Below are 14,788 nucleotides of genomic sequence, written 5' to 3'. Positions count from 1 at the left end.
AAGCTGTCATCATCAAGACAGTATGGTACTGGCACAAAAACAGACATATAGACCAATGGAACAGAATAGAGAGCCCAGAAATAGACCCTCAACTCTATGGTCAACTAATCTTCGACAAAGCAGGAAAGAATATCCAATGGAAAAAAGACAGCCTCTTCAACAAATGGTGCTGGGAAAATTGGACAGCCACATGCAGAAAAATGAAATTGGACTATTTCCTTACACCACACACGAAAATAGACTCAAAGTGGATGAAGGACCTCAATGTGCGAAAGGAATCTATCAAAATCCTTGAGGAGAATGCAGGCAGCAACCTCTTTGACCTCCACCGCAGCAACTTCTTCCTAGGAACATCGTCAAAGGCAACAGAAGCAAGGGCAAAAATGAACTATTGGGATTTCATCAAGATCAAAAGCTTTTGCACAGCAAAGGAAACAGTTAACAAAACCAAAAGACAACTGACAGAATGGGAGAAGATATTTGCAAACGACATATCAGATAAAGGGCTCGTATCCAAAATCTATAAAGAGCTTATCAAACTCAATACCCAAAGAACAAATAATCCAGTCAAGAAATGGGCAGAGGACATGAACAGACATTTCTGCAAGGAAGACATCCAGATGGCCAACAGACACATGAAAAAATGCTCCACATCACTCGGCATCAGGGAAATACAAATCAAAACCACAATGAGATACCACCTCACACCAGTCAGAATGGCTAAAATTAACAAGTCAAGAAATGACAGATGCTGGCGAGGATGCGGAGAGAGGGGAACCCTCCTACACTGTTGGTGGGAATGCAAGCTGGTGCAACCACTCTGGAAAACAGTGTGGAGGTTCCTCAAAAAACTGAAAATAGAGCTACCCTACGACCCAGCAATTGCACTCCTGGGTATATATCCTAAAGATACAAACGTGGTGCTCCGAAGGGGCACGTGCACCCGAATGTTTATAGCAGCAATGTCCACAATAGCCAAACTGTGGAAAGCGCCTAGATGTCCATCAACAGATGAATGGATAAAGAAGATGTGGTATATATACACAATGGAATACTATGCAGCCATCAAAAGACATGAAATCTTGCCATTTGCGACGACGTGGATGGAACTAGAGGGTATCATGCTTAGCGAAATAAGTCAATCGGAGAAATATAACTATCATATGATCTCTTTGATATGAGGAAGTGGAGATGCAAGGTGGGGGGGGGTTGGGGAGGGGTAGGAAAAGAAAAAATGAAAAGATGGGATTGGGAGGGAGACAAACCATAAAAGACTCAATCTCAAGAAACAGACTGAGGGTTGCGGGGGGGAAGGGGGATGGGAGAGGGTGGTGGGGAAATGGACATTGGGGAGGGTATGTGCTATGATGAGTGCTGTGAAATGTGTAAACCAGACGATTCACAGACCTGTACCCCTGGGGATAAAAATACATTATATGTTTATTAAAATAAAAAAATTAAAAAAAAAAAATGTGGTGTTTGGTTCCCTTTGGAAAGCTTGTTTGGCCACTGCTGGATCTTGAGGGCCATTGTCCCCATCTCTCCCTCATCGGGATCATTTGAGATTCCCTACTCAGAAGTGCATTTGTAATCATTTTCCCAGCTTTTCACATCATCCTCTCCTTCGGAGTCTTGTCATCGAAAGAAATGACCGTGTACTGTTTTCTGAATGTTTTGTGCTCTGCCTCCCTCGAGACTAAAGGGTACTTCCCCATGCTAAGCCTTCTCTGCCTCATTGTATCCACAGCCTACAATATTACAATGACCCTCCCCTCCCCCAAGATTCTTATCATTTCCAGTTTGCCAGTCAATTTTTCTTTGATGGTCATAATTGATTTCAGAGTAGCCAGATGACTGGTCATTTCCTCCACCCCCTGGGAGATTAAATTGTTGGGCAAGTCAAAAGCAATCACTGGAATAGATGCTTCTTCGAGGGCACCCCTTGTCTGCCGATGCCCTTCACCAACCCTCCAAAGGTGGATGGGGGCCAGAGAGCCCCCCTTGGGTAGGGGAAGCGGTTGGTGGCTGCGCCCCACTGCCTGGCTCTCCCGCCGCCCTCGCCACCCTCCCGCGGGTCTCTGGTTAATTGCTGTGACATATTTATGGGCACTCTCTGAGGAAATTGCAGGCGAGCTGGCCCACAGCATCCCAGCTCGGCAATCATTGCTGATTAAAAACTAGTTACAAAGCAATGAAGATGGAATCCTGCATTAACCAAATGACCCTGTCCATGGCCAAGCCCAGATAGATGGCAGTGATTATGAGAGCATCACTTACAACGTCGGCAAACGTTAACGGCTGTTTGAATTTCCGGAAGATTTACAGGGTAGTGACAGCGTTTGGCTGGATGGGACTCAGGCTCTGCTTCCTGCCCAGATGTGGCTGTGTATTTATGTGTTCCTGTGGACTCATGGCCTCGTCAGAGTCGTCGAACTCTACTGAGCTTCTAGAAGGGTCTAAGCTGAATAATCTGACTCGTGTAAAGTTGCAATTTATCATATTGCCAATTTTCAGAGGATCTAAATTAGCTCAGCTACACTTAATGCTGAAACTATCCTGAATGTAATTTAATCTTTCTTTAATGATTCAGAAGGCGCTTTGAAGTCTTGCACTAATCAGAGTCATGGTTATGAATATCAGAACTTGATATTGGAGGAGTGTAAAAGTACCCATAGAAGAATTAGGTGAGGGGATTATGGAAAAGAGTGCATGTGGGCGTTTCTGTGAGAGCTGTGTGCCTCTGGGGTGGGGGGCATGTATGTGATAAGAAGTCTAACATGGGCTAATGCTCCACATTCAGTGAAGAAGTCAGCCTTTCTTCCTGGCCCCTCTGTTCCCACACCTTCCAAGGAGAATTTGGTCTCTGCCAGTTTGGGACTCAGTGGTGCAAATTTGCGGCATTGGGGAGAATTGTCCTGCCCAGGAAAGGCCCAAGAGCCAAAGACAGGATCCCCTTTAATAGGTAGAAGAGAAATGAACACATACATAGGGTAAGCAAGGCAGGAGACGGGCAGGATCTCACAGGAGCTGGGTTGAGAAGGAGAAAGTAGAGAATGTTCACAGGCAGCCACCATGATCATGAAGCATGTGCATGGGGGTACAACTGTACATGTGTGCAAGTGTCTGTGCACACATGTATGTATGTGAAGTGCGGATTAACAGCTCCCTCATTAGGTTGTTAAAAGATGGCGGAGCCCACTGTGCTCTTTCTAGCAGAAGAAAATTTAAATAGAATCACCATTTGGAGGGGCGCCTGGGCGCACCGTTGGTTGGGTATCCCAACTCTTGGTTTGGCTTAGGTGGTGCTCTCGGGCCCTGCATGGGGTTCCACGATCAGCACAGAGTCTGTTTGCAATTCTCTCTCCCTCTCCCTCTGCCCCTCCTCCTCATGCTCTTTTTCTCCCTAAAACAAATAAATCCAATCAGAAGAAGGAGAAGGGGGGGGGAAGGGCAGGGGGAGGAGGAGGAGGAGAAGAAGAAGAATCGCCATCTGGAATTTTTTGGAATACTTTAGGAAAGATTTAAATTGCTTTTCAATAACTTCCAGCTACAGATGTTTCCTTGAATATACTCCCACGTGGCAAAAAATCAGGGGCAAGAAGGCCTGGCTTTATAAGGTTTTATAACAGGGCCACTGAGACTCTCCTCCCCATCCCGGCAGAAGCCATACCCAGAAGCAGGGTCAAGCAGAGAGTGCTGGGCCAGCCTGGAAAGTCAGCTCAAGAACCGCTGAGGCCATCACTTCTGCCCTTACCCTTCACTAACCCTGGCACTAGAGGAAAACGAGGTGCTCAGTGGTTGGGGCAGGAACAGAACGATGGGGGGAAGCTGGGCATCCAAACTGGGGATGGCAAGCCGAGCTTAGAGGTATAACACACTCAGCCAGTGTGGCGATCTGGGGTCAGGAGAAGACCAAAGGCTCTCTTACCAAAGGACCCAGCTCTGCGGAACGGCAGCAAAACCAGTCTGTCGTATTTTTGCCAGAGCCCAAATCCTACCCCTGCTATCCACCCGGCCTGACCCCAATACCTGTCATCGGCCGGTGTGTCTGAGGAGTTGAGGCCACCCACGGTGTGTACCAGACTGGGCTGCAGATGACCGAGTTGTTCACCAGTTCGGAAAATCGAGTCATCGATGGCAATGGCCCTCAGTCGGTCTGCATCTACATGTCAGGCTCATGGTGACCGCACACGGGGAAGCACGTGACTACTTCATCATGCCCTCTTACACAGCTATTCCCAAATGTTTATTACATACTCAAATAAATACATCGTACTTTATTCTAAATCCCTCACACTTCATTACGGCCTTATATTAGAGACTGAGCATTTTACTGAAGTTTTTTGCAAGTACTTAAGTCCTATTATTTGTAGATTCTCTTTTGGGCCAGTAAAAGGGGACATTACAACATGTTTTTATATAAAGGAGGATTGGGTCCGATAGAGTTGAGAAACAGGCTGCCACTTAAACCTCCTAGGAAGGCTTCTAGACCTTTCTGATACAAGCACTTCCTGAAGCTCCAGCCTCATACCCGCCATCCCTCCAGCATGGGACCCTGGACTCCAGTTCCTATAACCTAAACAGGGCCACGGAAACACAGCGCAGGTCCAGCTTGCTATCCTTGCAACTGATCGAAAACCCCACCCCCACACTGCCCAAGGCCACCCTGCTCAGCTCTTCTATCCTTCGCACGTAACAGCCACTACAGAAGGGGGACTGGCACCCACCCACCTGACTGTCTCCTCCTTGGGAGCTGTAACTCCACTGCTGGGGCTCTGGGGAAAGCAGACAGGGGAACAAGTGAATGATGGTGGTACCCCAGGAAGGTCCTGAATGTGTGGTATGTATCACATATAGGAGACAGTTTGGTACCCAAACTCTCCTTGATAACAAATTGCCTTATGACGGAGGTCATACCAGAAGGACACCCTCAGGCTGAGTCAGTCCCAGGGGGCTCGGACAGAGGAGTCCCCTCATCCTTTGGCCCCAGGCTGCCTTCCCCACCTGCCTACATCCACTCCCATTGGCCATCCAGGCTTGTCAACTTGGTGTGGAAGCAGGCCACCCTGTCCAAGGGTCCAATCTGCCACGTTTAACACGTTTACTAAAAATCTGCCTCCAAAGTAAACCAATTCATTAGCACTGAAGACGTCAGTGAGGTGGTCAACCACTGTGTTGCCACAATAGATAAGGTTGTTGGGCAGACCGTGGGGGCTCGACTGGGGAAAGACAGCTCAACTCAGCCTGGTGGTCCAGCCTGGCAATGACTGGCAAACCCAGTGAGACTCAGGGGCAGGGGGTCCGGCAGGGAGGCAGGGAGAGCGGGGAAAAGATGGTCGGAGAGGAGTCCAAAGTCCCCAGGACCCTGGAGCCCAGCTCCTGGCAGCACTGCTGAGCCTGCTAATCCACCAAGTAGGATGAGAAAGCAATTTCTTGAGAACCAACCAGTCGGCTGCAACCACTTGTCAGTTTCATTTCAAACTTGCAACAAAGGAGCCACTTGCCTGAAAGTCAGTTGGAGGTTTATTCTGTGGTGGGGACAGAGGGACATCTGAGCAGCACTGTTAGAGGAGCTGCATGAAAAAGACGGACTCAGGGAAAGCTGGACAGATAAGTCTAGCTTCTCCAAGGGGCTTTATATATTTTTTCTAAGATTTTATTTATTTATCTGACAGAGAGAGAGACAGCAAGAGAGGAAACATAAGCAGGGGAGTGGGAGAGGGAGCCTGATATGACCTGAGCCAAAGGCAGATGCTTAGCCAACTGAGCCACCCAGGTGCCCCTTCTCCAAGGGGCTTTAGATCACATCATGCGGAACTGCCCTCAGTTCTGTCAAAGACTAGGCGCGAAAGAGTCTCCTGTCACCAAGAACTGCAGGATAGACCACATCTAAAAGAAACAAGGGGTGTGTGTTGAATGGGTAAATTCAGTGAATTTCCCAAAGTTAGTCCTTTGATGACTTGGTTCTGGGGGGTGATGATGTGAGGATGAGTTAATGTAGGGCTTTGCTGAAGGGCCGCCAACGTGGGGGGTCAAGATCTCTTTTTTTTTTAAATAGCACTTTTTTTTAAAATTTTATTTATTTATTTGACAGACAGAGATTGCAAGTAGGCAGAGAGGCAGGCAGAGAGAGAGGGGAGGAAGCAGGCTCCCCACTGAGCAGGGAGCCCGATGCGGGGCTCGATCCCAGGATGCTGGGATCATGACCTGAGCGGAAGGCAGAGGCTTTAACCCACTGAGCTACCCAGGCGCCCCTCAAGATCTCTCTTAAGGACTCAAAATGCTGAATGGGCAGAGAAACACATCAGTTAGCTGCGAGAGCACAGAACAAAGAGAGTCTCGGGGCCACAGTTCGTCTCCTGGGAAGAGGAAGTCTTGATAAACTTGAAGTGTCGCAGCCATGGGCAGGGCACTGCGAGGTAGCAGAGGAGGCAGGGCTCTGAGCTCATGCACGTCTAGGATTCTCGTCCCACGTTCACATCTTCCTTACTGGGAGGCAGGTGCACCAACCTTTCTTATTAATGCAATTCAACGTGTGCTCCATCCAGCTCCCCTTGTTCTGACTGAAAATGTGCCGAGCAACCTTGTCATCATACTCTGGCCTCCCAGGTAGTCCTAGATGATGTCAATGAGCTGGCTGTCCAGAACTGTCCCTCCATTTGTGGGCTCAGTGTAAGCAGAGAGACAGCTGCATTCTTGGTGCTGATGGAGCCAAGTGTGGGTCCCTGTGAGTGCATGGGAGGAAATTCCACAAGGCAGAGTGTGCTTGAGGGATGAGAGGAAATTCCAGAGGTGATCCACAAGGCAATGCCTCCGCTCAGGGAAGCCCCCCGCTCACGTCCCCTCTTGCAGAGGGGAGTGCTCCCTTCTACCCCTGCACTTGGGGCTTACACATCCCTTTCCCACCCAGCCTCGAGGCAAGTCGTGTTTGTGTCCCCAGCACCTGGAGCCCCGCAAGCCTGTGGTTCATGAGAGGCACTAAATAAAAGGGTATGCAGTGACCGGACAGAGGGACCATTTGGCCTTAGCTCAGGCCCGCCCCCTCTGGAGCATCTTGGGAGGCCTTCAAGGTCTGCGGATGGCTTTCAGAATTCCTGTGCCCTTGTCCTTGATTCTGCAGGGTTGGGGGGAATATTCCAGTCTCCTCTGTTCTATATCCTGCACCACGCGGGCGTCAGGACCAGCCACGCCTCGGGGGAAAGCCAGCTTTGTGACCTTGGGCAAGTTATTTAACAGCCTCTCTGCACCACCTCAGTTTCTCCTTCTATGAAATGGGAATCGTGCTGCCAACGATACTGGAGATAGGGTGGGCTTTTCTACAGCCCCACAGGTTTTGGGCTGAGGCAGAAGGGGCAGGGGGAGGGAAACATTTTGCACATCTTCTACTGAATGGTCCTGAGATAGTTTCCTCCTGCCCCCTGCACCCTCCCTCTGACCCCTGCTCCCAATGCAGGATGCTTTGAGCTGTGCTCTTGCAGAGAAATCAAAAGGGCCCTTTATTTGCTTCCCTTCTCCCCCTCCTGCCTCCCAGGAGTCTCCAAGGTGAGCCAACTTGGCCCGACAGCTTTGGAGTTTGTCTTCTGTTCAGGGAGGGAACTGGCACCTCCATCTGGAGCATGAAGCAGACGTGAGCTCCGCACAAAGAAGATCTGTCCCTGCAACCCTGTCCTCTCCCTCCCTCCCACCCGCACAGCAGCTGGCTTCCAGGGGAATCAAATGACAGCCAGACTCCAGGGAACCGAGCTGGCGAGACCAATTCTGTGGAGTGATCCATAGTGACAGAGAAGCCTTCGGGCTTGGGAGTCCAGCGGGGGACCAGTTAACCCATAAAGGGACAGACAGTCTTGGGGACAGTGTTCTGCTCCTCTGCTCCAGTGGGCACTGTCAATTGTCACCTGATTCCCTGCTCCTATTAACCTTCTGGAAGCTGCAAATGACCTTCTGTTGTTGTCTTTCTGGACACGAAGTGGCTTCTGCCCTCTCAGGGCTGGCCTTGACCCCGCCGCCCCATGGGCTCTATTCTAGGCACCTGCCCACCTGCCCATGCCTCCCACTGAACCCCTTGAAGTCTCCCAAAACATGCCATGCGGTGCCTGGTCTCTGTCCTGTGGCTCATGTGGCTCCTCCGCCTGCGGGATCCATCCCTGCACTAGCCTCTTCCACCCGACTTCTTCAGCTTGCCCCGCTCAGGTCTGGGTGACGGCCCCCAGGCAGGCCTCCCATGAAGAACGGATGACGTGCCCCTCTCCTGGGCTCCCACAGCCCCTGGGGCCCTCTTCCGCAACAACAGTCACTCCGCAGTAGTGGTCCTGCTCACCTGAGCTCCTGGGGCCCCTCTTGTCTCCTATTCCTTAATCTCAAGCTCCTAGCACAGAACCTGGGCACTTTTTGCTTCCTTTTAAACTCTACTTTTACTAGGTGCTCCACAAATTCATGTTGAATTTAACTGAATTTGGAAGAAGATTCATTCCCCCCCCCCCCAAACAAATCCCTGGGATCATGACCTGAGCTGAAGGCAGATGCTTAACAACTGAGCCACCCAGGCGCCCCTCTTTTTTTTTATTTAAGATTTTATATAATTATTTGTCAGAAAGAGAGAGAGAGCACACAAGCAGGGGGAGAGGCAGACAGGGAGAGAAGCAGATTCCCTGGTGAGCAGAGAGCCCGATGTGGGGCTCGGTCCCAGGACCCTGGGTTCATGACCTGAGCCGAAGGCAGATGCTTAACTGACTGAGCCACCCAGGCTCCCCACCATTACTTATTTTTATACTCAAAATTTCCCTGATTTGAGTTCCAATGGTAGCCCCTCAAGTTGGCCCACTTGTGTCTCTCGGGTGCACCTCGCCAGTTTAGAGCACTTTCTTATTTTCTGGCACAAGATATTCTCAGCTCATGTTCCACTGTCTCGGCCCCAGCCCCAGAATCACCCATTTCTCCAGGGAGTTCTGGCTCCTCTGTCTGGAGAAGGGTACTGAGGAATCAAGAAATGGGCACCAGGTCTGCTCATTAGTATCAAGATATCGCTTCTAACTTAGGCCCTCTCAACACACAGTGCTAAAAACCACACACACACACACACACACACACACACACACACACACACACACCACACCAACTTGTACCTGTATTAATATCCATTCACACTCACATTTATATCTATATTTATATCCATATCTATCTAGGTATTGAAAACCATGAATTCACACGAACATCCTTAATTCCAGTCTAATACCACAGTTAGTTCCCATTTTCCCCTGTTCCATATCTGTGACCCCCTTCTGACGGGATGCCTGGCTCCCACCATCACCCTTGGCCTATCTTCTTACTGAATGCGGCCCTGTGTATAAGGGGCACCTCTGTGGACACCTGCATGGGTCCCCTCCTTACCCTGCTTTGGCTTTTTAACCCCTCACAAGGCCACTGCTGTCCTCTGTCCACGCCTGTAGATGCCCTCTTTGGCCCCGTCAGGCTCCACTATACCATACCCTACCTCCCCCACCAGGATGCCCCTTCTGCAGGGACACTCTTGCTCACCCTGATTAGGCTCTAGTCCCCATGCTGGGCCATCGTGGCCACTCCCACCCCACCCCAGCCTCTGAAAACCCACCACTCGCTAATGCAGACTCCTGACGCGGACTCTCACCCCCCGTGCCATGCCACAGAGACTCTCCTTACCCTACTTGGGCTTCCACACCCCACACCAGGCTGCAGCCACCTGGCCCCCTGTTCCAGGCACACCATCCTTACCCGCTCTAACTCTGATATCCTGGGCTGGACTGATGTCACCGACACACTGACCCTACGTCCACACAGACACCTACCTGGCTTATTGAAAAACCTGGAATCACGGTTCTGTAGGCTTTGCACACCTGGGATTTTGCTGATTGCCTCCCCACCGTGTCCTTCAATGTTTTTCCTTCTCTTTCAAAAGATATTGATAGTTAGGTATAGGGGTTTGATAAAATTCAGGTCCAGTTTTTTGGGCAGCCACAGTTCATAGATAGTGCTGTGTTTTTCCCTCACCTAGCACGTGATATCGAGTCGTCCACAATTTCATTAAGGGTTGCAAAATGATGTTATCCTAATTCTGTAGCTCCCTCTTGATATGAAGAGCTGCCTCTCAACCATGGCTTTACCATGTGGTTCACATAGGAAAAGTAGGTAAATGCTAGACTCTTTCTATTCATTCACCAGTTTTCAAAATATACCCATGACTTCCTTAAAAAGTGATCGCTGGGTGGCTTTTTTCTTTTCTTTTTAAAATTTATTATGAACTCATGGATTGAGAAGTATCTTAAATTCTTTCCAAATTGTCAATGAGTAAGGTCAGCATGGGACAGACGGCACTGCATAGAGCACCCACATCACCGAGTGGTATGTTTCAATGTTTCAGTCCCTTGCACTTACTATTTTATTAATGATCAAACTGACCCGTCTTTGGCCAGTTGGGGCCTTTTCAAGTTGCCATTAACTAGTAATCTTCAACAGAACAAAATTTCCAGGGTCGTCTTATACATTTTGTGCCCCAGAACTAGAACCCACCATTTCTTCAAAAACTGTGCATCCCCAGGGCGCAGGTAGAGCGTCTGTCTTTGGCTCAGGTCACGGTCCTGGGGGCAGGGCATTGCAGGGCAAGTTGCTTAAACTCCCTGAGCCTTGGTTTCTTCATCTACAAAACAAATGGGTAGAGCCTCCTTCATGCACATATCACTGGGATTCAGGGATGGGACCCGTGCTGGCTTTGTCATACAGTAAAGGATCCTTGCAAGGGGTTCGCTTTCCCTTCCCTGGCAGGAGGTGACAGCATCCCCCTGATATGTGACTCCTCTATCCATCCTTCTCTGAATGTGGGGAGGCAGCATTTCCAAGCAGCATAAGGCTTCCTGGAGGAAAAGCTCTAAGATGGAAGGAAGCAAATGCCCAATATACCTGAGTAGGGGCGAGGGATAAAAGCGTCCCTCAAACTGGATTCGGTCACCTAGACAGTTTCCACTGGGGACAGCCAGTCTCTTGCTGCAAAATTGATTCTGAAGTGGAAGATTTAGGGGGCAGAGCCCTAGCAACCAGATGGCTAATTCACTGCATGACTTTGGGCAAGTCTTTTCCCTCATTTGATAACTGTTTCTTCTAACTCTAGGACATCCACCACACTCTCCGTGGCCCCGATCCAATCCAAGGGTGACGACAGGGAAATGGGGATGTACACCTTTAAGGCTGTCATCCCACCCTTCGTGGATGGAGTGCGCATGCCTGCTGTCCCACGGCCAGGTCTTAGGCCAGCTGTCTGCCATGGTGTGCGGACGAGGAAGGCACATTGCTGTAATAAGATGTGTTTATTTGAATAAGAAGGTCAGGGAGTTAAGTAGTTGGTATTCCTGTCGTATAGAGCCGTTTGCACAGTGTCACTAATAATTAAAGGGGGTTTTGACTAATCTAGTTGCTCTTCCTAAATATACTCTGCTCAAGAAACTCATCAAAGCAGCAAAGTCATCTTTGAGGTTATTAATCTCCTCTGCTTCACAGCTGGGGCAAATTTATTTGCTTGAATTAGCATGTAATAAACTTATAATAAAGCTGCCAGAGCCCCAGCTTGGTAGAGAGCGGCTCCGTGTAATGGGTAGTTACATCGAGGGAATGAGGTGCGGGTCCCAAGGCCACCACCGTGGGCCTGGGGAGCTGTCCCCAGAGACCATGTGAAGAGAGGACCCCAAGATGAGGCTGAAGGAAGCTTTGCAGACCGCTCCACCCTCCTCATCACCCAGCCGCCGCGCCGAGGAAGGAAGGGTGCACCTGTAGCCACACGGAGGGTACAGGCGGAGGCAGGTGAGGACTGAGGTGGGAGCTGTGGCTTCCCCGCCCCCACCACCTCATTGCTGGTGGTCCTCACGGGCAGGGGCCACCCTTCCACGCCAGACCTCTATCTGTGTCCCCAACCTCCCAGCTATCTGCCCCTTCTCCCCGCCTCTTCCCTACACCACATCCCCACCGACACTTGCCTTCCTTCCTTCCTTCTCCATTTTCCAAGGTCATGCCACCTTCTGCGGTGCCTAGAAGCCTCTACAGAGTGTCTCCTTCTTGAGCCCTGGGGCTGGGGGCAGGGGGTGGGCAATCACAATGGGAGCCTGAGAGTCTGTTCCATATTCCCCTGCCCTCTTTCCTCTCTTTCTCTGCCTTCCTCAGGGGAAACAGTTCCACTGATTTTGCTCCTTGAGGTTGAAGCTGGGGACATATTCTCCCAGCTCCCAGGGACCATCTCGTCCTTGAGAAGAGCAGCTACAAGACAGCCCACTCTTCTGGTGCTACACTAACCGCCTCGCATAGCATTCCTTTGATGGATTGTACCAAAAATAGCCTACCCCTTGCATGAGGTGGGAGAAAAGGAGGATAAAGAGGACAGGCAACCCTCTTCTACCACATACATAGTGAAGCTCCTCCTCCCCCATCTTCCATCTTCCCATTTCTTCGTCCCCATCCTCCATCTCTTAATACCCATCCTCACCCCCGCCTCATCCCTTCGTCCTCATCCCCGTCCCCTCACCCCCAGCCCCTATCCTCATGTCCCCGTCCCCTCATCTTCATTCCCTATCCCCCATCCTCTCATCCCCCCAACCCTCTCCTTGCCTATTCATCCCCCCATCCTCTGATCCCTTTTTCTTATAGTCTTTGGGGGATGTGGGAAAAGAAGCAGGAGAAGGGAGGCTTCCTGGAGTTTCCTCAGACCGAGGACCTTGAATTTTTCCTTCAGATACTTACAGAACAAGGACATGAGTGTCACCCTTCCAGTAAAGCTCACACTCACAACCTTTCCAAAGTCACAGTCATTTTTTCCCAAGCAATAGATAATAAAAATACAATTAGTCATCACTGGGAGTCTTGAAACCCTAAAAGGTCAAGAGCCACATGTCTAGGCCAAGTCCTTTTTTTGAAAGCCAGGCAGAATAAGTGACTTGCCCCAGGTCACATAGGTACTGGGTTCAGGGCCAACACTACAACCTAGGTGTCTGGGCCTGCCTCTGGGCGCAACTCGGGAGCATCCAGCCCATGGACTCTTCCAAAGTCATCAAAACCCTTCTAGGGTTCGTAAGAACCTGGGAAAAGTCTACTGACAGGTTAAGTAGAAACAAGGTAACGGGACCCAAACTTGCTTACATGGTCACATGTGTTGGGCAGGCACGCACTCCTGTCCCCTGTATGACCTATAGAGTAGAAAAACGGTGGTCCACAGCATTTCAAAATATTTATAAGATGTATTTTAACTCTCTTATCACCTGTTTATGATGATCTAACACAAACAGATGATGCTTATGGGAAGAGAGCGCACCAAACTGTGAATCGGGTCATGTCTCAAGAGGGTACTTTCCAAATACGTGACAGAGAATATGTACTTATTATATTGGAAAATATCTAAAAATGTTTATTTCAAGAAATCAAGAGAGAGGGAGGGAGGAAGAGGGGAAGGGAAAGGAAGAGAAGAAAAAGAAAGAAAATTGGACTCAACATACATAAAGCCATAGGGCACCTGGGTGGCTCAGTCAGTTAAGCATCTGACTCTTAATTTCAGCTCAGGCCATGATCTTGGAGTCATGGGATCGAGCCCTGAATTGGGCTCTGTGCTAGGCATGGAATCTGCTTAAGATTCTCTCTCTCAGGGCGCCTGGGTGGCTCAGTGGGTTAAGCCTCTGCCTTCGGCTCAGGGCATGATCCCAGAGTCCTGGGATCAGGCCCCGCATCGGGCTCTCTGCTCAGCGGGGAGCCTGCTTCCCCCTCCCTCTCTGCCTGCCTCTCTGCCTACTTGTGATCTCTGTCTGTCAAATAAATAAATAAAATATTAAAAAAAAAAAAGATTCTCTCTCTCTCAGCCCCTCCTACCCCACCCAAGGCACTTGCTCTCCCTAAAACACACACACACACACACACACACATATATATGTGTGTGTGTGTGTATACATATATGTGTGTGTGTGTGTGTATATACATATATATATATGTATATATATATACACACATACACACAAAGCCAGAGTGACTCTTGGAGAGCTCATGGCAGGACCTCAGAGGCCATACAGAAGCCCTGGCAGGCATCCTTGAGTGATGACAGAGAGTGCAGATATGGTGAACTATTAACAGCCTACATCCTGATTTTTAGAACGAAACATTAAATCCCAGTAAGGTCAGACTGGCAAGTTTGATAACAATCTCCAGCAAATTCTTAAGTATAAAGCTGTAGAGAGCAGGAAGCAAGCATCCCTAGGAGCCAGCAGGAGCACCCGGGATGAGCTGTGCCCTCCTGCTTTCCGGTCCGAAAGGACAGCTGGAAGAGGAGGGACAAGGGGGTGCCTGCGACCAAGGGCATGGTGTGGCAACCCAAGAAATGCCTTCCACAAAGCCTCTGCGCCCTAAAAAAGAAGGCCAAGTGTTGCCTGCCTGATGACACAGGCATCGGGGAGGCAGTGATGGGCCCCCACTGTCGGCTGGCCGGCAGCTTCCACAGTCCGGGAAGCATAGCCCGTGACCTTGTCTGCCTCCACCCTTCTCTCGACAACACGGATGAACCACAACAGAAGAGGTGCTTATCAAATTTGCAGATGACACAAAGCCGGAGGGATTGGTAATAGAAAGGATGGCAGAATCGAGACTCAACACTATCTTGACAGGTTGAAATAACGGGCCAAAAAACATGTAAAAGGGATAAATGTAAATTCCTGCGTTTAGGTTTTATTTAAAAAAAAAAAAAAAGGTTTCATAAACACCAGATGTGAGAAACAGGGCTTAAAAGCAGCAAAGAAAC

At 49.6% G+C, this 14,788-nt stretch overlaps 1 long non-coding RNA gene across 1 annotated transcript in view; it reads right to left on the bottom strand.

Moving 5' to 3' along the window:
• LOC308356891 overlaps positions 1-14,788 on the bottom strand; it is a 44,447-nt gene that overhangs the window by 21,372 nt on the left and 8,287 nt on the right. The window lies entirely within an intron of this gene.

Source organism: Martes martes (assembly GCF_963455335.1).
Source record: "Martes martes genome assembly, chromosome: 16".
In the NCBI taxonomy this organism is placed as follows: Eukaryota; Metazoa; Chordata; class Mammalia; order Carnivora; family Mustelidae; genus Martes; species Martes martes.
The sequence above is the reverse complement of the archived record's forward strand: the minus strand, read 5'-3'. Positions and strand labels throughout refer to the sequence as shown.